Source organism: Eleutherodactylus coqui, chromosome 9, assembly GCF_035609145.1.
Source record: "Eleutherodactylus coqui strain aEleCoq1 chromosome 9, aEleCoq1.hap1, whole genome shotgun sequence".
Classification (NCBI taxonomy): Eukaryota; Metazoa; Chordata; class Amphibia; order Anura; family Eleutherodactylidae; genus Eleutherodactylus; species Eleutherodactylus coqui.
The window spans coordinates 96,627,529-96,650,419 of record NC_089845.1 but is presented as its reverse complement, the minus strand read 5'-3'; positions in this window follow the sequence as shown (position 1 = coordinate 96,650,419).

Sequence of the window (22,891 nt, the reverse complement as noted above, 5' to 3'; positions counted from 1 at the left end):
TTAGAGTAAACTGAACAGGTGAATGAAACCTTGGAAGGAGCTAAACAAACTTTGGAAAGGGAGTGTGTTGAGCAGACCCATGAGGGGAAGGTACTATTGGAAGACTAGCGTGAATCTGAATGCAAGAGAAACACTGTAGAAACACAGCTTCAAAAACTACAAATAGAATTCGCTGAGCCTGGGTTCACACAGGGCAGATTTGCTGCAGTTTTGCCGCGGTTTTTCCATTGCGGTTTTGCCGCAGAAGAACTGCTTCTGCAGCAAAACCGCTTCAAAGGTTAATTTGGGCTTGCATTTTTTGTTGCGGATTTTCGTGCGGAAAAATCCGCAAGGGTTTTTTCCGCAGCGCTTTTTTACTTTTTGCCGCGTATTTGGTGCGGTTTTGGCTGCGTCTAAAGAGGTCTATCGAAGAAAAGACCGTAGAATGAACATGCTGCATCTTTTAAAACCGCGCCGCAGTTGCATTTCCGCACTGTGGCTGTGCGGAAAAAATCCGTCCTGTAAGAACAGCTTTTTGGCAAATCTCATTTGTGCTGCATTGCACTGCAAATGCAGCGGTTTTGCCGCAGTGTGGATATGCAACGGCAATCCACGGCAAAACCACGGCAAATCTGCCCTGGGTTCACAAAGTGAGAGAGTACAGGCAGAGCTGTCTGAGAAGATTACCAGTCTACAGGTGGAATTAGAAGCTCAGATTAAAAAGTCTCAAAAGCTGGTGCAAGAAGAAACGTGCCAGAGGCTTGGCCTTAGTGCACACCTGAAGAGCATGGAAGGTGAGAGAAATGTGTTCCTCAAGCAGTTAGAAGAAGATATAGAAATTAAGACAAAACTGTCAAAGCAGATTTCAAGACTTCAGGCTCAGGTGTCAGATATGGAAAAGAAAATGGAGAAGAATACTGCATGCTTGAATTCTGTTGAAGAGCAGAAGAGAGAAATTCAAAGAGAGTTAGAAGTTAAAAGGCAAGAGTATGACGAAAAAGCAGCTGCTTATGATAAACTTGAGAAGTTTAAAGTGAGTCTTCAGCAGGAATTAGAAGATGTTACTGTTGGTCATAAATGTCAGATTGTGTCCAAATTGGAGAAGAAACAGAAGCTCTGTGAACAGGTGTATACGGAAGAAAAAATCAGGTCTGTGAGATATGCAATTGAATGTAAGTGTGCTGAAGAAAGGGCTCATCAGAAAGAGACCTAAGCGCTAATCTTGACATGCGCCCTGAAAGTGGTGTCAGAAGAAAAGGCTGTATTTCAAAAAGTTTTCTGAGAAGTTAGGCATAAAGATGAAACACTGGGAATCAAACAGTTGTATTGCTGGAAGAAAGGTTCATAGACTAGAGAGGTTTAGGATCCAGTTCAGACAGCGAGTAAAAGGAAAAAAGATCTTGTTGAAGAATTGTGAAAATGAAATACAAGCAGTAAATTATGCCAAATTATGCTTAAAAGGTGACCTGGGCACTACAGGTGAACAGTTTGTAAAATCTGTGAACGTCTTGAGGAAAGAAATCACCTCTGTAAACAAGAGTAAAGTTATCGAGAAAGTGAGAGCTTAGCAACAGATAGGGTTGCCACCTTTGTAACAAATAAATACCGGTGAATTACTGGCCGGGTGGCAACCCTAGCAACAGACGAAGGCTAAGCAACCCTCTGACGTACAAGGGACCAAAGAGAAGGCAGAAGGTGAGGCTGCTGAAGCTGAGGAAGCCACTAAAGAAGCAAAGACTGGAAAAGAGGCCTCAGAAGTTGCAGGTGAAGAAAATCCTGTAAAAGAAGTTGCAGAGAGTGGCAAAACCGAGTCAGTAGAGGCAGACTCCACACAAGTACCTGAAAAGATGCCAGTTAACAAGTGAAGAAAAGGTTCTTAGTGTTTATAGAACATGAAGAAATTGAGCCCGAGAAAGATGAGGTGGCAGCTAGGAAAGTGGCAGTAGAAAAAAGAGGCCACGAACCTGAGGTTTTGACCCCGGAGGGGCAAAAGTTGTGATGTGGCCTACGGCCTTCATCAAGGGCAAGGATATGTAGGAGTGCAATGTACAGAATGGCCTGGAGAGGGTGATATACAGGCATTATGATACCTCAAGAGAGAGACAACACCTGATGGCGTGATAGGAGGTGAGATAAAAGGATCAGGATATATATAGCAGTAGGTGCCTCACAAGAAAGACCTCTCCCCCTTCCAATCAGTGCAATTAACCCTTGCACCTGAAGTCCAGCCTTATCAACCCTCCATACCAAAAAAGGATCAATAAGTGAAAAAAATAGCAAAGAGATAAATACCGTGTTTCCCCGAAAATAAGGCACCCCCGAAAGTAAGACACATTAAGAAATTTGCAGAAATCGCTAATATAAGGCACACCCCGATAATAAGGCATACTAAAGTGTGCAGGCAAGTCAAGAGGCCTGTCCCCTGCTGCCATCCCCGTTGTCTCCTACCTCCTCCTGTGCTCTACGAGTGTGCTGATGTAAGCTCCCCTTGCTGGATGCAAAACCCCATACTGTCGTTCTCTTGCTGCTGCACACGTCTGCTGTGATGAGCTCCCCCTGGTGGCCGGAAGCTGCAATACCATCCCTGCTTACAAGTGGTACAGGAACTTCTGTCTGCAGGTACGTTACTTTTTTTTATGGCTCTGTGTGTGTCAGGCAACCATATGTGTGATTCTTAAGGCTGGGTTCTCACAGAGTGTATTTCCAGCCTTAGGGGGTGAGCATTACAGTCTCCAGACAGTGTGTGGGAGCCAGGTACTTTACAGCTCTTATTTTTTGTGTGTCATTTTGATTCAATAGGGGGTGTCTGCTTTTTTGCTGAAGAGTCTAAAGTACAAGAAATAAAAAATGTTGCTACCATATATTTTTACCCCTAGACATGAGCGCAAAAAGAAAGAGCTATTCCATTGAGTACAAGAAAGGAATCGTGGAAGATTCTTGGGGCAAAAACCTTCCTGCTTTGTCCCGAAGATTTTACAAGAAATGGAGTGTCAAGAAATTCAGCAGGAGATTCCGGGTTCAGATGTTTATGATGATGTGCCAGAAAATGATGACATGACTGTCATTGAGTAATTTTTGCTTTGTTTTCACAGTTTGTCTAGCTATATTGGTTTGTGGTGACAACTACGGTACTGTGCAGTATATACGGTAATAAATGTTCGGTTTTTTTGTTAAACAATAAATGTGAATTCTTCTTCATTGAAAAATAAGACACCCCCTGAAAATAAGACGTAGCGCATATTTGGGAGCAAAAATTAATATAAGACGCGTCTTATTTTCGGGGAAACAGGGTATATATACAAATTTTAAATCTCTGCAAATTAGGAAACTACACATTATAATACAAAAAATAGATAGAAAAATCATTTTAAAAAATCTACAATCAATATAAATACTGTTTAATCAAGAAATAGCAAAGCTGTAGGTGCCCTTTCAGGAACCCCCACTTTTTCAGCATAATGCTTTGAAAGGGGATGACCCACAAGTTTTAAAAAAATATATTACTTAAATCTTTTCCCACTCTGGTTTCGAAAGTACGCTTAGTCCGCCTTAGACATAACTTATTGCAAGGGTATTTTATTATATAAATCAGTCACTTGTTAGCGCAATGTATAGAGTCCCTCATTTTGAATCAACAGGTCATATCTAAATTTTATAAACTTCTACTGGTACTATGATTTTTAATGTGCAATTTCTAGCTTACGTATTTTTCATATTGTACTCCCTGTAATTTTTTTTCCACCACAGTAGGGGCCACAGGGTTCCCAAAATATTTTGTCTTTCTAGAAACAAAACTGTCCCTATGTGATGGGAGGGTCCCAATAATTTTATCCTGGTTAAGGAGTGGTCAATATTTATGCAGTTTTTATAGGATCCCTATAGTCACACAATACAATGAACAGACAGGCTTATTTTATAAAGAACTGTGCGTAAATATTGGGCACTCCTTAAACAAGATAAAAATATTGGGCCCCTACTATCAGATAGGGCCAGTTGGAGAATTGCTGTTTATAGTTTTCTGAGATTCTTACGTATTGAAGCATTACCAGGAAAAACTTCATTTTAAGGTGTTAAAGCATCCTCCCTACAGTCCTGATCTTGCCCCTTCAGACTGTCACCTGTTTGGTCCCCAGAAAGAAGCCCTAAGAGGGCAAAGATTCATGTCTGATGAAGACGTGAAGACAGAGGGGCATTTGTGACTCCCAGCACAGCCTAGAAGCTGCACTTCCACCAATCTGATATTGATGGCCTATCCTAAGGATAGGCCATCCAAATCAAAGTCTTGGAAAGACCCTTTAAGAGTTTTTCACCAAGTCGAAGGCATTTGCATAACTCAATAGTCAATACATGTCTGCGAAAGAGTTAACACTCTATTATGGTGGATATGCCATGTCTTTTTCATACAGTAGCCCATAATATGATTGCATAAAAATGAAAGCAGTACTTCTTAATCAAATTAATTATTTTTTCAGCCTACAGAATAACCAAACATGAGAACGTTTCCTGAATGTCATTTGTGCTAATGCAATTACAGAGGTAAAATAAACACAGATGCCACAGAGTACAATTGAGGCTTTTTCCATAGCTGTCCATTTTGTGGGTTTTGTTCATTCCATGCCCTTTTTGGTTCTAGAAACAGATACTGTATACTGAGCTCTGAATGAATAATACAGAACCACATTACACTTAAAGAATAAAGGATCTTCTGTACGGTCTCTTTCATGTATGCTTCACAAAGTGGCAAACTACATTCTGCAAGATGAAAGCTGTTAGTATAAAGAGTTCCTATAGTTATTGTACAATGTATTTCTTGTACATGTTTCTATAGATTTGGTCAATGTTTGCTCCTTGTACATGTTCCTATAGATATGGTACAATGTGTTCTCCTTGAATGTGTTCCTATAGGTATGGTACAATGTGTTCTCCTTGTACATATTCCAATAGATATGGTACAATGTGCACTCCTTGTACATGTTCCTATAGACATGGTACGATGTGCACTCTTTGTACATGTTCCTATAGACATGGTACAATGTGTTCTCCTTGTACGTGTTCCTATAGGTATGGTACAATGTGTTCTCCTTGTACGTGTTCCTATAGATACGGTACAATGTGTGCTCCTTGTACATATTCCAATAGATATAATGTAATCCAATATACAACACTGATCACAGCACACACTTCACCTTCAAATGTGCAGGGAAGACAGTCCTCACCAGCTGGTGCACGCTCATCAAAGATCCTGGATCCTGGATCACAATTTCAGCAGCAAAGTATGTATGAGAGCAGCACTCCAGGGGTTAAATAAAAGAATAAATCTTTATTGTGCCCACACAACGTTTCAACCCTCCATCCAAGGAATGTGTTCCTATAGGTATGGTACAATGTGTTCTCCTTGTACATATTCCAATAGATATGGTACAATGTGTGCTCCTTGTACATGTTCCTATAGATATGGTACAATGTGCGCTCCTTGTACATGTTCCTATAGATATGGTACAATGTGCACTCCTTGTACATGTTCCTATAGATATGGTACAATGTGCTCCTTGTACATGTTCCTGTAGATGTGGTACAATGTGTTCCCCTTGTACTTGTTCCTATAGATATGGTACAATGTGTGGTCCTTGTACATGTTCCTATAGATATAATACAATGTGCGCTCCTTGTACATGTTCCTATATATATGCTACAATGTGCTCTCCTTGTACATGGTCCTATAGATATTGTACAATGTGCTCTCCTTGTACATGTTCCTATAGATATGGTACAATGTGCTCCTTGTACATGTTCCTATAGATATGATACAATGTGCTCCTTGTACATGTTCCTATAGATATGATATAACGCTCTTTTGTTGTACATGTTCCTATAGATATGATATAACGCTCTTTTGTTGTACATGTTCCTATAGATATGATATAACGCTCTTTTGTTGTACATGTTCCTATAGATATGATATAACGCTCTTTTGTTGTACATGTTCCTATAGATATGATATAACGCTCTTTTGTTGTACATGTTCCTATAGATATGATATAACGCTCTTTTGTTGTACATGTTCCTATAGATATCTTTCAATATTCTCCTGGTGGCATAATTTGGTACTATTTTCTTTTCTTCAAGAAATCTAAGTCTTATCCCCCAGTGAGTAAACACACCAAGTGTTATCGTGTTCTGCCTCACAACTTTTTTGCTATAGACATTTGAACACCTCTAGTATAACTGATCACCACTGTATATAGGATGAAATGTTGCCAGTTAACAGAATCGTCCCTTATCCACTAAAAATTAATCAAACTCTCTGCTTCCCAATGAAACATCCCTGAAGAGCAAAAGTACAATACCAAGCAACAAAAATGATCTATTCTCTTTGGATTGTTGACGTCAGTAAGGCTTCATCGTAAGTTACCTCCGACATCATTAAGGTTTCGAATGAGTGGAAACAGAGCTCATCTTCTTTTAATAAGCAACTACTATCATATGAAAAGCTCAAACTAAACCTCAAAAGAAGATTTTGCTTAAAGAGAACCTGCCTCTGGATAAAATCAGCAGGGATGGCTGCACAGCTCTGAAGTCTCTGCCTTTTGACTCCAGTCCCATGGTTTATTTTTCATGCTCACTTCCTTTTGCTGGAGTAGGCTCCTCTTCCGCTTAGGTCCAGCTGTAAGGGGGAGGGCTGTCCCACTCTCCCCCTTTTGAATTGTGTCGCCTCTTTGCTGCACTAAGCTCCGCCGCTTGTCAAGAAAAGCAGGAGGAAGTGGAGACAGCCAGAACACTGACTGTACACCATAATAGGCACAAAGCAGGCAATTTAGGTGCAAGGAGTGCCAAAAAGGTTTCACCATACATCAGCGCTGCTGGATGGTCCCATCTTCCCTGGAAGAAAAGCCTTGAAGTTTCTCAGTTCTTTTAGCACCATATTAAAAGTAATTGCTGCTGTGCCATAGAGGTGAGAGCAGCAAGAATTGTGTAGTACTTGGAGGGGTTGCTGCAGCTGAAACAACAAGGCACAACAATCAGCAGAGACTACAGAGCCTGTGGCAAAGAGACAAGCTGCTGTTGGGGAGACAGGAGACTGCCAGAGGCAGAAGACTCTGGCGCTAAGCTGGACTGCAGCAATAATTGCTAGAGAAGCAACTGCGACCCCAGACAGTGAACTTCTGGGAGTACCCAGAGAATGCAGAACTGTGCTGCTGAGCAATCGGACCGGTATCAAAGAGGGTGTCTAAGAGTATTTCCACATTGGGTCGTAAGTAAGGTCAGCCTCAGAAAAAGTTGAAAGTGTGCACATCATTAAAAGGGTGTACCTATCTCTGCTTTTCATGGCTGAAATAGGAAAGCCCGGCCATCTGTTTCTGACCACCTGTCGGAAGCAGTTAAGCACTTCATGTTTGCGTAGCTTTATTGAGATGAAGGAGATCTACAGAAACAGCACAGCACAGTGCATTATGTTGTCTCCTTAACTCTCCACATTACAAAAAAAGCGTAGCGTGTTATGCTAAGCTGTTTCTGCAGGTCCCATTCACTTCAATGTAGCGCTCAGCTGTTTTTGTATTTACCAGCTAGGTAGCCTGTAACTAGAGCAGTGGTTTCCTATCTTGGCTATGAAAAGCCAAAATAGGAATACCCCTTTAAGGACTTGTCAGACAACAGATCTGCTGCATGTTAGTGAAAATTTGAATACTAGTTACATTGGCAGTGAAGATTTACCCAGAGAATGACTGGCTAGGAGTAAGATATTATTGGCACTTTGACTGGGGTCAAACCTGGACACTGATTTAGAAGTAAAGTTTAAGTTGGTTTGTTTCTGAGTACCACAAGGTGTGCTGGAGTATTTCTTTATTGCCTGTGTGGAATAATCTGTGGTTTGATGTTCTACTTAACTGTGTTAGACTTTACATTGCTCTATTTATATTGTATGCTACTGCAGCATCCTGTAGGGTGACCCCGAAGACATGGCATACACTGAGGAGCTGGGAGGACAAGATGCTGGCTTTTCACGGCAGCACTTACCATGCTCCCTCCAGGAGGGATGCACGCAGCCAAGGCCAGGGCAGCACTGGGTCTCTTCCGGACACCCCCGACATGGTGATGGCCAATAAACATTAGGACAGGTGAAGGGGTTGTCACAGGTGACGCAACCGTTCCAGTACCCACCGGCATGAACATCGGCGGGGTAATAACTGAGCCACAGACAATGATATAGTACCACAGGTCCCTGGGAACGGTCAGGGCCCTGAAATAACTTTACTTGGTAACTGCTCCAACGATACAAGGAAAAACAGACAGTATTCCACGTGCAGGTAGAGTTAGAAATATATACAGACAAACTTGAAGACAAGTACCTGAACACAGTGATCCCAGACTTCTGGACGCTTGGGTTCACTTACTGCTCATGCTGATCCTTGCGCTCAGGAAATCTCTCCTCCTCTTCCATCTTCAACACATGAGAGCTGAAGGTGCCCCCATGTGCCTCTTTGCTTTCTCTCTCTGGTGGAACTCAGATGGAAGCCAAGATGGAAGACCTTTTCCCACTCTCAAGTACTTGCATTTATACCTTCACTCATACCACATGACAGGATAGAATTGATACATTTACAGACAGTCAGCTCACACTTTGCAAACATTAACCCATCACACACCGCATTTGTGTAATACACATAACAGAATGACAAGACAGTTTTTCACAGTGCATCAACATAAGACATACATGTATGACATAGAGGGGGCCAGAAAAGCATGTACTGGGCCACTACACTACCTATTTTGTGATTATTGTATTTAAAGTGGGAAACAGTATTATTTTATATTGTGCATGCAGTAATATTTCCAGGCCTTAGCTAGCCATAGTTACGAAGGAGTAATGGTACCATAATGTCGCTATGCCTTTCTGATATATTATTGTTCATTACAGTTCTTTGTTCTAGAATAAAAGTTGTATGTTTTTGTTTTTCTGTCTACCACATTGTATCCTGAAACCTGCGTTGTGCTGCATTACCTGCGACACAGCTCCCAGCACTGTCAAAGTGTCCAGTGGGCAGTCCCCACAATTCACTCTCAATGAATAACATCAGACTTAATTGCTGCTAGTTATCTCTGTATGCAGTTAGATGTGGAAGGCTGTCAGTCACTGATAGGACCGCCCACTGGACTCCCAAGTATAGTAAGAGCAGGGATTTAAATAATTTCTACGGAATCTTTTCCCACAAAATTATATATCAATCTGCTCAGCTTCTCCTGCTCTATCTTCTGCTACTTGCAGATCAGACGCCATGTTTAACAGCACAGGTTCCTGCCAGTAAAGAGAGATATTTGGATAATACATAATAGAAAATTTCTCATAAGACAGTTCACTAATAAAGTAAAAGTACTTATAAAGGTGAAGCTTCAATTTAACACTAGAAATGCTGTTAAGAAATTTTTATCCCATTTCAAAATTTAAAAACACATCCCTCTCTTCAAATTATTTTTCCCAGTGGGCATTTTTGACTCTTAATATTTCTTGAAATAGTGCATTTAGAAAAAAAATTGGCGCCCTCGATTGTATAGTTTTCGAGAAAAAAAAACAAACTAGAAATACCTAAAACCAAAATACTTAAAACTATTTAGCACTGTCCGTCATTATATGCTACTGTGCCAAAAGTTTAGGCAGGTGTGCCTAAAAATCTGCAAAGTAAGAATGCTTTAAAAAATAGAAATCAGTAGTTTATTTTTGTCAAATAACATAATGCAAAGTGAATGAACAAAAGAAATATCTAAATCAAGTCCATATTTGCTATGACTGCCCTTTACCTTCAAAACAGCATCAGTTCTTCTTGGTGCACTTGCAAAAAGTCAAGGATTTTGTAGGATTATAGTCAAGTGTATGATTAACCAATTATACCAAACAGGTGAGAATGATCATCATTTTCATATGTAGGTTGAAACACAGTTATAAACAGAAACAGCTGCGTAGGTGTTACAGATTATGGAATGTGGACCCACTGGGCTAACCAACCAGCCTGGTTTTTATACCAAGTAACTGGCAGCTGACCCCAGCAGACAGGAGTACCTAAGAAGGGAAACTGTCCCTAAGGTAAGCAGGGAGATGGAAGGGGCCCTGCCTACAACCAAGGTAATCACCCCGATAAGGGCAGCCTGGCGCTGGAACCTAGAGCCTGACTAGCCCTGACAGAAAACAGAGATGAAGTACTAAAACACAGAAACAAAGACAGTACACAGAACTAACTACCACAGAGACGAGAACAAAACACAGACAGAAAGGAAATGGACACACATACAGATATAGGGCACTAGGCAATGGTACAAACGGAACAAGCAGACAAAGGTCAAAATAGACTTAATAGTCCAGAGACAGAAAACCTAGCAGTGGAGGGACCAGAGGAAACATGAATACTGAGGCAACAAGAAAGTGGACCTGCTCAGCCTAAATAAAAAAGTGTTTGCCCATTAATCCCACAGATGAGCTGAGAGCCAGAGAGCTGCTTAACCCTCTCAGTGCTGGATGGAAATATAGATTCCAAATGCACAGGAATAGCAGAATGATGCTTGCACCTGCCCAGGAACTACAAGAGGGCAGCAGACATGAGTAGCAAACGTTACAATAGGAGGCTTAAAACTGGGTGAGGGACAGTTAAACTCTGCTACAAAGGTGAGGTTGTGAAAGATAGTTTCATGTCACAGGTTATACACCATGGCAAGACTGAACACAGCAATCAGACACAATGTAGTTATCCTGCATCAGCAAGGTATCTCTTAGGCAAAGATTTCAAAGCAGACTGGGATTTTAAGATGTGTTGTTCGAGCTCTTTTAAAGAATTAGAAAGAAAAAGCAACATTGAGGACAGTAGACGTAGTGATTGGCCAAGGAAGCTTAGTGTAGCACATGAAAGACACATCATGCTTACTTCCCTTCGAAGTTGGAAGATGTCCAGCAGTGCTATCAGTGGGACCCAGGTACATCCTTCTACTGTTCAGATAAGTTTGGCCAGAAGTGGTCTTCATGGAAGAATTGTGGCCAAAAAGTCATACCTTCAACGTTGAAACACAGACAAGCGACTCAACTATGCACGAAAACCTAGCAACTGGGGTGCAGAAAAATGGCAGCAGGTGCTCCGGACTGATGAGTCAAGATGTGAAATATTTGGTTGTAACAGAAGGCAGATTGTTTGCCAAAGAGCTAGAGGGCAGTAGAATAATAAGTGTCGTCAGGCAGCAATGAAACAAGACATCAGTGATGACCAGGTTGCAGCCAGTTATGACAATGGTGATGCTTATGATGACGCTCATGAAACACATGGCATAGAAGTGAATTACACACCTTGATGCAATGGTGCAATGATGTTTAAAATAAAAATATTATTTGATTATCAGACGGTCTCTTCCATACAAAAACACCCATCTCTTACATAAAAAGACAAGTAGCCAGCCCAAGACATGTCTGATTACCAATGGGACATTTTTGGCCAAGGGGCAGTATTAGAGGGTTTGTAAGGTCTGGCTGTTCTAGTGTTAATCCCCTTTGTAGTGAATATTCAAAGACTTAGAACACATGTGAAGAATCATATCAAATCTGGACATTACATCAAATTAATAAAGAACATTTGCCTCTTATATTAAGTCAATCCCATGTTTTCAGCCCCATAACAATTCAATTATCTTCTGGCATATATTAAAAATCACCAACAGACACTGTTGTGTCTTCTATCAGAAAACCTCCTATAACCATTTCATCACTCATGCAAACCGTGATTTTACTTATATTCACAAGATTTAGTATCATATTCACACGCCCTGCTCTGCTTAACCTTGACCCCAAACTGGATATAAATCCATACCAAAATATGTAGACATGCGTATGTTGTTTATCACGAGAACTACAACCCACCCAAAATAAATGCGATTATACATAAAGGGTAATAAAAGTAAGGATATACAAATCTAAGTCCATAAATTTTAAAGGGAATGTACCATCAGGAAATGACATATTGTTTAAATCAGCTCTTTATTATTAACATTCTTATTTGTGGTGCTTTATTTATTATCCATATATAAACAATATTGAAATATATGAGTTTGTAAAACTGGCAAATAGAGCAGATGTGATAAGTTGACATTTCCTTTTTTTTAGGCATAGGGAGCACTTCTACAGTGTTTTTTAGTACGCTGTGGAATTCCATCTGGGGTTACGGCACAGGTGCCAAAAAAAGCATTATAATGGAACCCCCAAATGGAACCATTCACTGTCACTGGTGCAAAGGACATCAATTTGGTGTCTGTCTGAGAGGATTCCCCTCTGTTTTTGTTATATTTGGAGTATAAAATAACTAAGTCGACATTATTCTATACTCCAAATATAGCAGAAACCCTGTCAAATGGACACCAAAGTGGCATCAGTTTCACTAATGAGAGTGAATGGTTTCACTTGCTTCAGTTCTGTCACAATGATGTCTTTGGCACCTGTGACGGAACCCACAGGTATAATCCCGCAGCGTAGTGAAAAATACAGTGGGGATGCTCTTTTACTTTTCAGCTTTGCTGTGTAGACTAAGACAGGCTAATCAGAGACTGTAATGTGTAAAAGTTTTTTAACAGATCAGTTACCATAACCAAACTACTCATGGGTGGTGTGTGCCACCCCAATTCCAAAATAGTTGGGGAGCTCTGTAAAATGTAAATCAATGTAAAGAAAAAAAAAGAATGCAATGATTTTGAAATGTCATAGAACCATAGTTTATTTACAATAGAACATAGGAGACCTATCAGAAGGGAGGAGGGAGACATTTTTCCATTTCATTATAACAAAATTAACTCAGTTACAAATTGATGGCAGCAACACATCTCATAAAAGTTGGGCCTGGACCATGTCTACCATTGTATAGCATCTTCTCTTCCTTTTGCAACAGTCTGTAAATGTCTGGGAAGTGAGGAGACCAATTACTGGAGTTTTAGAAGAGGAAAGTTGTTCTATTTCTTTCTTTTTTGATGTAGGACTCTAGCCGCTCAGCAGTCCTGTGTCTTTTTTGCTGGATTTTTAGTTTCATTATGTGGCAAATGTTTTCTATTGGTGAAAGGTGTGGTCTGCAGGCGGCCAGTTCAACCCTCAGACTCTTCTGCAAAGACATGCTGTTGTGATAAAAACATCTTAACACTCTATATAGTACACATTTAGAAGCCGACCAAAGATATCTAGAGGAGGCCTGCAGCGCGCAAATCAGCCTCATCCAACCTTGTTCATGCGCAAATAAGTTGCTCTGTGGTGAGCGTTTTTGTGCGTATGCTCTTGTGAAGCCGCCCCTAAATTTGAAAAAAATCACCAGTAATTTAAAAATTGTAATAATGTTTACAAAAATGTGACAATAAACACAATGATGTAGTATAAAATATATTTTCTAGTGCATACATTACATAAAAATAGAAGAAACTATAGATATTAGGTGCCTAAAAATATTGTACAAACTCTCCCACACACAACAAGACCTCATACAGTCACATTGATGAAAGAAATTATAAGACTTATGGCTGTAGAAATATGAAGGGGAAAGAATATAAAAATGTAGTTAGTTATTACAGCTTACACAGGCCTGGTCAGTAAGGAGTTAAAGGAATTTTTACTACATGATTCTTTGGGCAAAGAAAATCTATTATTGGAATATTTCGTATTTTGGCTCTTATTGCAGTTTTGTTTTATATTGCTTCAAGTCATTTTTTAAAGTTATGTTTATGTAGTTTTTAATGTAAGCAAAAATAATGGATATATTATATTGACAGAGTGAAATCGAAATGAGAGCCCATTCCTTCCCTTGGTATTTACAAAGAATGCTTATTGTCAACATCTCAATGGCCAAAAAAACATTTCGTAGGAAATGAGAAGTAATTTTTGCATTTCTTACGAGCCCGCTAGCTGATTTTAGAAATTAGCTGTGGTGCCACCTTCGTCTCACTGCTGCACGAGGACCTCAGATTTGCAAAGCTCGATTATTGACTTACAAAGACTATATTATTATGAGTTCCCTATAGAGACTCGGCGTGTCGTTGGTATCGTTGGCCTGACTAACGGACACTGAGCAGAAAAAGAATATTATCACTGGCGCACAGAATTATTCCTATTTTCACAAATTAGTTTTTAGCTATTTTGAAAGACATCAGTTCTCCTTTTCCACCCGTCAGCCAATTCTCTATATATTCAGGTTCACTTTTATTGAGGGTATATCCGAAAAATCTGCACAAAGATATTTAAATCGAGCATCATTTTAATGTAAATAGGCAGGAACTGGGTGGGCCGGGGAGCAGGGAGGTATGTGCCCCACCAGGCTGGGCCCCCTGCACATGTTTAGGACCACCTAGATTTCTGCCCGTTCTAAAAGTCGGGCAGCTTCTGCCACTTCTAGCTCTCACAGTCTTTCTCCCAGTACTACTGGGTTCTGCGCTCTCTCCCACACGCTAACAGTAATGGGGCTGTTTGGGGAACAGTGGAGAATGATGGTGGCTGTGTTGGAGGAACATTGGAGATGATGGGGCTGTTTGGGGGACAGTGAAGGATAATGGGGGATGTTTGGTGGACAGTGGAGAATGATGGTGGCTGTGTTGGAGGAACATTGGAGATGATGGGGCTGTTTGGGGGACAGTGGAGAATGATGATGGCTGTTTGATGGACAGTGGAGAATAATGGGGGCTGTTTGGGGGATAGTGAAGAATGATGGGGTCTGTTTGGAGTACAGTGGAGGATGATGAGGGCTATTTGGGAGGCAATGGAAAATTAGGGGAGCTGTTGGGGGGCATTGGAAGATGATAGGGGCTGTTTGGGGACATTGAAGGATAATGAGGCTGTTTGGGGGATAATGGAAGATGAGGGGAGCTGTTTGGGGGCATTGGAGGATGATAGGTGCTGTTTGGGAACATTAGAGGATGATGAGGGCAGTGTTGGGGGCTGTTTGGGGGATGGTGAAGGATGATAGAGGCTGTTTGCAGGACATTGGAGGATGATGAGGGCTGTTAGGGGAACAATGGAAAATGAGGGGAGCTGTTGGAAGGACAATGGAGGATATTGCCAGCTGTTTGCAGGACATTGGAGGATAACGAGGGCTGTTTGAGGGACAATGAAAGATGAGTGTTTCCTTTTTACCAGCGGTATTCTCGCTGTTAATTGTATGGGTGAGAAGATAGGACTTGCCCTAGTAAATACTATGTGCAGGAAAGATCGGGCAGGACCATTTCCCCCGGTATTCTTTATAAACTCATGCACTATAGTGCGGATTTGAAGGCTGGTGAGGTAAAAAAAACCCCGATCATGCGCAACTACTCTCTGTACCGGCGGGCATAGTTGCACATACAGACGTATGAAACCCCCCCTTAGGGACATTAGCTATGTGCGAGAAATATAGGGCAAGTCCTATCTTTTCTCGCCCGTACTATTAACAGGTGAGAATCCCGATAGTGACAACAAAACCATTAAAATGAATGGTTTTGTTTTGTCCCATTATGCGGCTGTGATTATCATGAACACAAAACAGGACAAAACGCGCCCATGTGAAGAAGCTGTTACACACACAAAAACATGCACATATACGGTTATCTGAAGAAGCCCTGACACTGAGTGCCCAACCTCATGGACCCTCATGTATGTTCATTTCTGTCATAAAATTATTTTTGATGGTTTCCACCCTCATATCCCATCATGTATGATCCGGTCTTAAAGGGCTTAAACAGATGGGCGTGATCTTGAGAATCATGGCCTCAAAAGGGGACAAAATGAAACCATTAATTTAAATGATTTGAATAGTCAAGAAAAAAAATGCCCCAGCGGCAAGCGTATTCACGCATGTGCCCATCTACTTAGGCCCTTAGGCTCCTCTAACGCGGGGCGATATTTTGTTGCGTGGGCGAACAGTGACAGAGTTTGCTTGTTCGCTCGTGCAGCCGTTTATACAAGTAGAAAAATCGTTCACAATTGCATTTGCATATTGCTCAGTCATTCACATTCATGGTACCAGTGAATGACTAAACGATGGCTGTTCACACGCAATGACATGTGAATGAGCAAACGATTATTTTTATGCCTGCATAACATGAGCGACGACCGAGAAGCAAACAAATTCTCGTTCATCGTTCAAATTCGCACGATCCAATGACTTTTTAAACGATCCGTGCCGTGTAAAAGGGCCTTTACTCATTTTTGTAGCTCAAGATAGGACTGACTATTACTTCTCTATCGGGTAAGCCTATATAAACTTTCACAATGCCAAACGTCATCATCAGCACTGATTCTCTGTTTTCTTCCTCGTAATAAATACTCGTCAGCGTCGCCAGGTGTCTCATTAAATACTTGCAAGAATTTCCACTGCATATTTGCTGAAATTTACATAATTGTTCTTCCAAAAAAGGGTGTACTCAGGCTGTGTTCTTGACTCGATGCACCCATAACCTTTCCAGGGCTGATGAAAACCATACATGACGATCCTTCCCTGCCAGCCTTACTTTACCAATGAAGTAGTGTATTTTCTTTGATGATGTGTCTACTTGTTTCCTTCTTTGTTCTCGACAACATAAATACATCCCCCCTGTGCACTGTTAACGTGTTTATTGAAGTGGGAGCCTAAGTTTTGCTACATTCAGATTTGTTTAGAAGCTAAGGCTGGTTTCACATCTGCACTGGAACCTCGGAGGTTTCGTCGCAGGCTCGGCACAAAGTACTTTTTCTTCTGGAGATATGCTTAGCGGAAACAAACGGACCCTATTATAGTCAATGGGGTCCATCTGGCGCTGTTCGGTTCCGTCATAAGACGACCTGTTCGACCAGGGGATTCCCCTTTCCTGCTCCCTGAATGGAGCAGGAAAGTGAAACCTCCGACGCAGATGTGAAAGCAGCCTGAGAAGCTCTTTACATTTTGGAGAACCTTATTTATATAATATGCTGAAAAAAAACCCTGAAGCCTCCTTCACACGACCGTATGCGTTTTTATGTTTGCCTGTATGCACCGTATAATTGCATGAATGAAGATTTGACCCGATCTTTATACGCGTATGTTAAAGGGGTTGTCTCACGCCGAAATGTTTTTGTTTTTTTTTGCATAGGCCCCCCGTTTGGCGCAGGACAAACCCAAGGGATGTGTTAAAATAAAAAAAAATATATTACTGACCCGAATCCCCACTCTGCGACTTCTTCCTTCTTCCTACTTCTTCCTTCTCCAAGATGGCCGCCGGAATCTTCACCCACGATGCACCGCGGGTCTTCTCCCATGGTGCATCGTGGGCTCTGTGCGGTCCATTGCCGATTCCAGCCTCCTGATTGGCTGGAATCGGCACACGTGATGGGGCGGAGCTACGCGATGACGCGTAGAAGGGGGCGGAGCCAGAACACAGCTCGTGCCCGGACAACCAGAAGGGAGAAGACCGGACTGCGCAAGCGCGTCTAAAAAAGCAAGAAGACCCCGAAATTAGACGGAGCCATGGAGACGGGGACGCCAGCAACGGAGCAGGTAAGTGAATAACTTCTGTATGGCTCATATTTAATGCATGATGTATATTACAAAGTGCATTAATATGGCCATACAGAAGTGCTGAACCCCACTTGCTTTCACGAGACAACCCCTTTAAGCCATTCACGTGGGGCGCTGCTACGTATATGTAAAAAAAATATGCAGAAGCGATGGTAAGCAAGAGTCCGAAGAAAATGCTCGGAATGACCAATAATGCTTAATGGGTGAGCTGTCTTCTTTTCCCAGGGTTGTATGCAGAGTAACCCCCCCCCCCCCCCCTTTTCCTGCTGTCTTACAAGTCTATGGGAACTTGTAGTGTATCATGTTGAAAGATAGGGCAACATCTATCTTTTCACGTATAAAACAAGTGACCAAATACACTTGCGTAGGTGCTAGTTTTAAAGGCGCAGTTAGTTTACGCGGCAAAAAAAATTTGAACCCTTTGAAATCCAATGTTTCGTATGATTGCGTTTTATGGGCGATTTTTGTATGCAGCGAAATACCTGCGTGAATATGGTCATCTGAATAAGCCCTTAGGATGAAAACAGATGGCCATATGTGCAACTACGCTTACTGGTACGGAGCGTAGTTGTGCCTGAACGAGTGAAATTCCTTCACATTCCACAGCGCAGGCGTTTGAAAAAAACTGTTGGAAGATAGTTGCTGCCTGATCCTCCCCGCACAATGTATTCACTATGTGCGGGAAAGATAGAGTCATAGAATGGTAGAGTTGGAAGGGACCTCCAGGGTCATCAGGTCCAACCCCCAGGTCAGTGCAGGATTCACTAAATCATCCCAGGCAGATGTCTGTCAGGCCTTTGATTGAACACTTCAATTAAAGGAGAACTTACCACCTCCTGTGGTAACCTGTTCCACTCATTGATCACCCTCACTGTCTAATATCTATAGTCTTTGTCTCCTCCCTTTCAGTTTCATCCCATTGCTTCTAGTCTTTCCTTGTGCAAATAGGATCCCTCTGCACTGTGACAGCCCTTCAGATATTTGTAGACCACTATTACGTCTCCTCTCAGTCTTCTTTTTTGCAAGCTAAACATTCTCAGATCCTTTAACCGTTCTTCATAGGACATGATTTGCAGACCACTCACCATCTTGGTATCTCTTCTCTGAACTTGCTCCAGTTTGCCTATGTCTTTTTTAAAGTAAGGTGCCCGGAACTGGACACAGTATCCAAAATGAGATTTGACAAAGAAAGAATAGGGGGGGGGGGGGGGACAGAGGCATAACAAAAGGCTTAAGGGTCTGGGTGCAAAAGTTCAGTTGCGCCCCCCCTCCCCCCCCCCTTCATCTGTACCCACCATACCCAGAGGCATAACTTGAAGATTCAGGGCTCCAATGCAAAATCTGTAACAGGGTCCCCAAACTAAAATACTTTATTCATACTACTAGGCTCCCTAGTGAAGAAGACAGGCCTTATGGGCCCCTTAAGGGTCCTGGGCCTGGGTGCAACCGCATCCCCTATAGTTACTCCCCTGGAGAGGGATAATTACCTCTCGTGATCTAGACTCTATGCTTCTCTTAATACATCTCAGATTTGTGTTTGCCTTTTTGGCTCATGCATCACATTATTGACTCATGTTCAGTCTATGATCTACTAGTATACCAAAGTCTTTTTCACATGTGCTGCTGCTTAGCCCAAATCCTCCCATTCTGTATGTGCTTTTTTCATTTTTCTTGCCCAGATGAAGGACTTTTCATTTCTCCTTGTTAAATACCATTCTGTTAGTCGCTGCCCACTGTTCAAGCTTTTCTAGATCTTTTTGAATACTCTCTTTTCTCTAGTGTTAGCGATCCCTCCTAGTTTTGTGTTGTTGGCAAATTTGATCAGTTTCTCCTTAATCTTTTCTCAGCCATTAATGGCTTGCGAAAGAGCTAGTGAAAACGAAACCAATGAAATCTATTAAAATCAGTGGTTTCATTTTGTTTGGTTATGTTCATGTGTTTAAGCCCTTAACCTTATATATCAATGTCCTTATGTGAGCTCAATGGAAGATTGTATTGGGAATTATCAGGAGTGGACCTAGCATATATGCTGTAAATCAAGAAAAAACAGCAGCTACAATGTGCAGCACAGCATGGCAACTGAATATTTATAAGCAGGAATATTGGTTTGTGAAGCGGCTGTGCATGTGCCACAATGTGCCGATGAACCTGTAAAGAGCAGCAGCAGCCTCCCCGACGGAACAGTAGCATCATTACAATTCAGTAGACACTAGAGGAAGAAGGGGACTCGGTGCGCTGGACAGGAGATAGAAGTTAAGGAGAATTCTTTATTGAGCTATGCGCTTCATCGCCACATCGTCGTCTTCATCTGGCTTGTTCGTACCACTACATGTCTTTTACTATGTTATGAACAAGACAGATGAAGGTGCGATGCTGCAAAGTGTAGCTTAATAAAGGATTGTCCTCAACTCCCATCTCATGCTCAGCTCGCCGAGTCCCCTACTTCCTCCAGTGTCCACTGTACCATACATGCAGCTGCATAGATGCCCCATAGGCAAAGAAGCTACTAGGGTGCATATGTAAGTGGGTTGTAGTAGGCCTTGTAATGTGATGGAAGTTTAGCACCATCACAACTTGGTGTGCGTCTTTGTACATGGAGCATTGTCTAAGAATATGCTTACTGTGTATTTTGAGGTTCTCCAAAATTTGTGTTGCAAACCATAATATTGGCATATCTATGTCAATTATAGACTTCATTTTAGCTTGTTTTGTAACTGTTACTTTAAACATTTTGAGCCACTATGGAGCGGAGTAGAACGATCATGCTGGGACATAGTGTGGGAGTGGTGCCGCCGTAAACAAGTGTGGCCCTCAGTTTATTTAATTCTTCTTGGAGAAGATGAAATCTGTGTGCGTGACATAGTAATCCTGCTGAGAGAGTCCCAAGGCCTGCCGAGGATAGTGTGTCTGAATACTGCTGAAGCTAAAAAAAGGAAGCCATGTTTGAAGATGGTGGCCCTGCATGATCTACTCACACTGCCTAACACCTGGTGAAATAAGCGTGCGAAGAAGTGTTACCGGACCGGTGTACTGCCAAAGTTATTTCTATATGAAAATACATTTGAGTAGGAGATAATGTGTATATGCCAACCCGCTGCACAGTGCCAAGGCAGGTCTGAGACCAGGCCATTTTTAAATGGTTCCCAGTAGTTCAGAGGAAAGTAGTGCAAGCTAGCCCTGTGGTATCCCCCTACAATAACTGTAGAGAAGTGCTACACTCATTGTCAAAAAATATTATATACTCATTGTCAAAACCAATCCCTTCCCTAGAAGTTGTCAGAATTGCATGAAACTTTCTCTGTGTGATTGTAACGTTGATATGTGATTACAATATCAGAGCAAAAGGATCATTTATTGTGGAAAACTGACCCCTTGAAGGGAGGCTCTAGTACCCTGTTGTATTGCCTTTAGCTTGGATACAAGATGTGATACAAGCGAGCATGAAGGCATACAGGTTCCGTATGGTATCCTGCGGCATAGCACTTCACATTTGCTGTAAACGAGCCTCTAGATCACGCAAACTCATAGGTTGTTGAAGTTGGCATCCCAGATGGCCCCATACAAGTTCTATAGGCGAAAAATCTGACAAGCAGACAGGCCACAGAAGTGTGACAATGTTGTGGAGACATTCCTGTGACCCCCTTGTGTGCGGCCGAGCATTATCCTGCTGGAGAATGCCTCTTGGAAGCCACCATGAGGGGAACACATCTGGCTGTAGGATGTCCTGAACATATCACTGAACTGTCATTCTACCACTACTAGGAGTGACCGATTGTCATATGCGATGGCCCCCAAGGCCATCACACCAGCAGTGGGGGCAGTGTGCCACTCCACAGCAAAGTCAGGATTGAGACATTCACCACTAGGTCTCTAGACATGAACACAGCCACCTGTCTCTGGATTGTGGACAACAAAACAGTTGGAGCTGCTCGTGCTTGTCGAATGGTCAGATGATCCTCCCAACTGGTACCCTATTGAAAGCGTACTGAGCCTTGTGGGCCCTCACACTTCCACTGGTCCCAACACCTCCTAACAGTCTGGTCAGAACTGCTCAGGTGCTGGCAATTCTCACATTCCAATAATGCGCCCCCTCCCAAACTCTGTTAACTGGGCAAAATCTTTTTGATTGTGTTGTAGAAACGTCTAGTGGTCAACAAGCTCTACACAAGTGGAAGAAGAGGTCACTACACACAAGGAGCCTCTGAGAGCCTTTTTATAGGCCAAGAGTGGAACCGTTTTTAGGGCCTCAGGTGACAAGACCGTTTATCTAATCATGCCGCAACTTCAATCATTTGCATATTTGCTTAAGGCTACCTTTAAACGGGCGAGCGCGTTATCGGGCTGAGAAATTCGGCTTTTTTATGTTAAAAACACCTCCTATCACTTCAGTAAAGTACCGATCCTCCGGTAAGGCTTTCAGCCATGTCGGAGGATTGGCAGGGGTCTCCCATTGTTTTCAATGGGAAACCTCACATCACACTCCCATGCGCACCGCATGCTGTGCGATGTGTTTTACTATCCAATTGAAAACTATTTTTAATGCATTCCCAAAAATGTGGAAAGATAGGACATGCAGCAACTTATTCCTGCACCATGTCACTCATGTATATGACTCCATTCAAAAGAATGGAGTTCGTGTGAGACTTTCTCACCCGTGTGAAAGTGGCCTCAGATATAACTGTGTGTTGCATTTTGCAGCAAAACAACAACTCCTAGGTGCTTGTTTTATTGTTTTTTTTTATGAGTGTATAAAGTCTATAATTTACATAGAATTGTTGATACTACAGTTTGCAATCCAAATTTTGGAGAACCTCAAAACATATGCTGAACATATTCTACACATTCATCGCCCTGTCACTCTTTTCTATGTGCTGCCAGGAGACATAGAAAGTGCTGTACATTGGAGAAACCCTGTCTCCCCTTCCTTCTCAAGCTTAAAGCGTGGTAACAGCTGGCTGCTTATTGGCTGTATGTCATGCTATCACTGATTGGTGAAGGGGGATAGTGAGAGTTCAGAGCAGGAAACTCCAGTATCAGCCCGCATACTGAGGGGGAGGAGTAGAGGAGAAAGTGTGGGAAGAAGACAGGAAGTGGAGAGGAGTTAGTAGTCGGTCTGCGTAGAGAGTTGTTAGGAGGCAGTCGGAGCAGGAGATCATGCAGGAGGAGTTCAGCAGAGTGAGCAGCTACAACATGCTATTCAACAGGGAAGCCAGGATTCACCATCTCCCTAGTCTACTAGCAGTGAGGAGGAGAAGCTGGGACCCATTCCACTAAAACAGTGAGTTACCCAAAACTCAGTGAAGTCATAGCCAGGAGTAGTAAAGAGGTCCACCTTAACTTCGACTCCAATTACTGCATAGTCAACTTCCAGTAAGCCCAACAGATAACTAGGACTGTGGGAGTTTCTACTG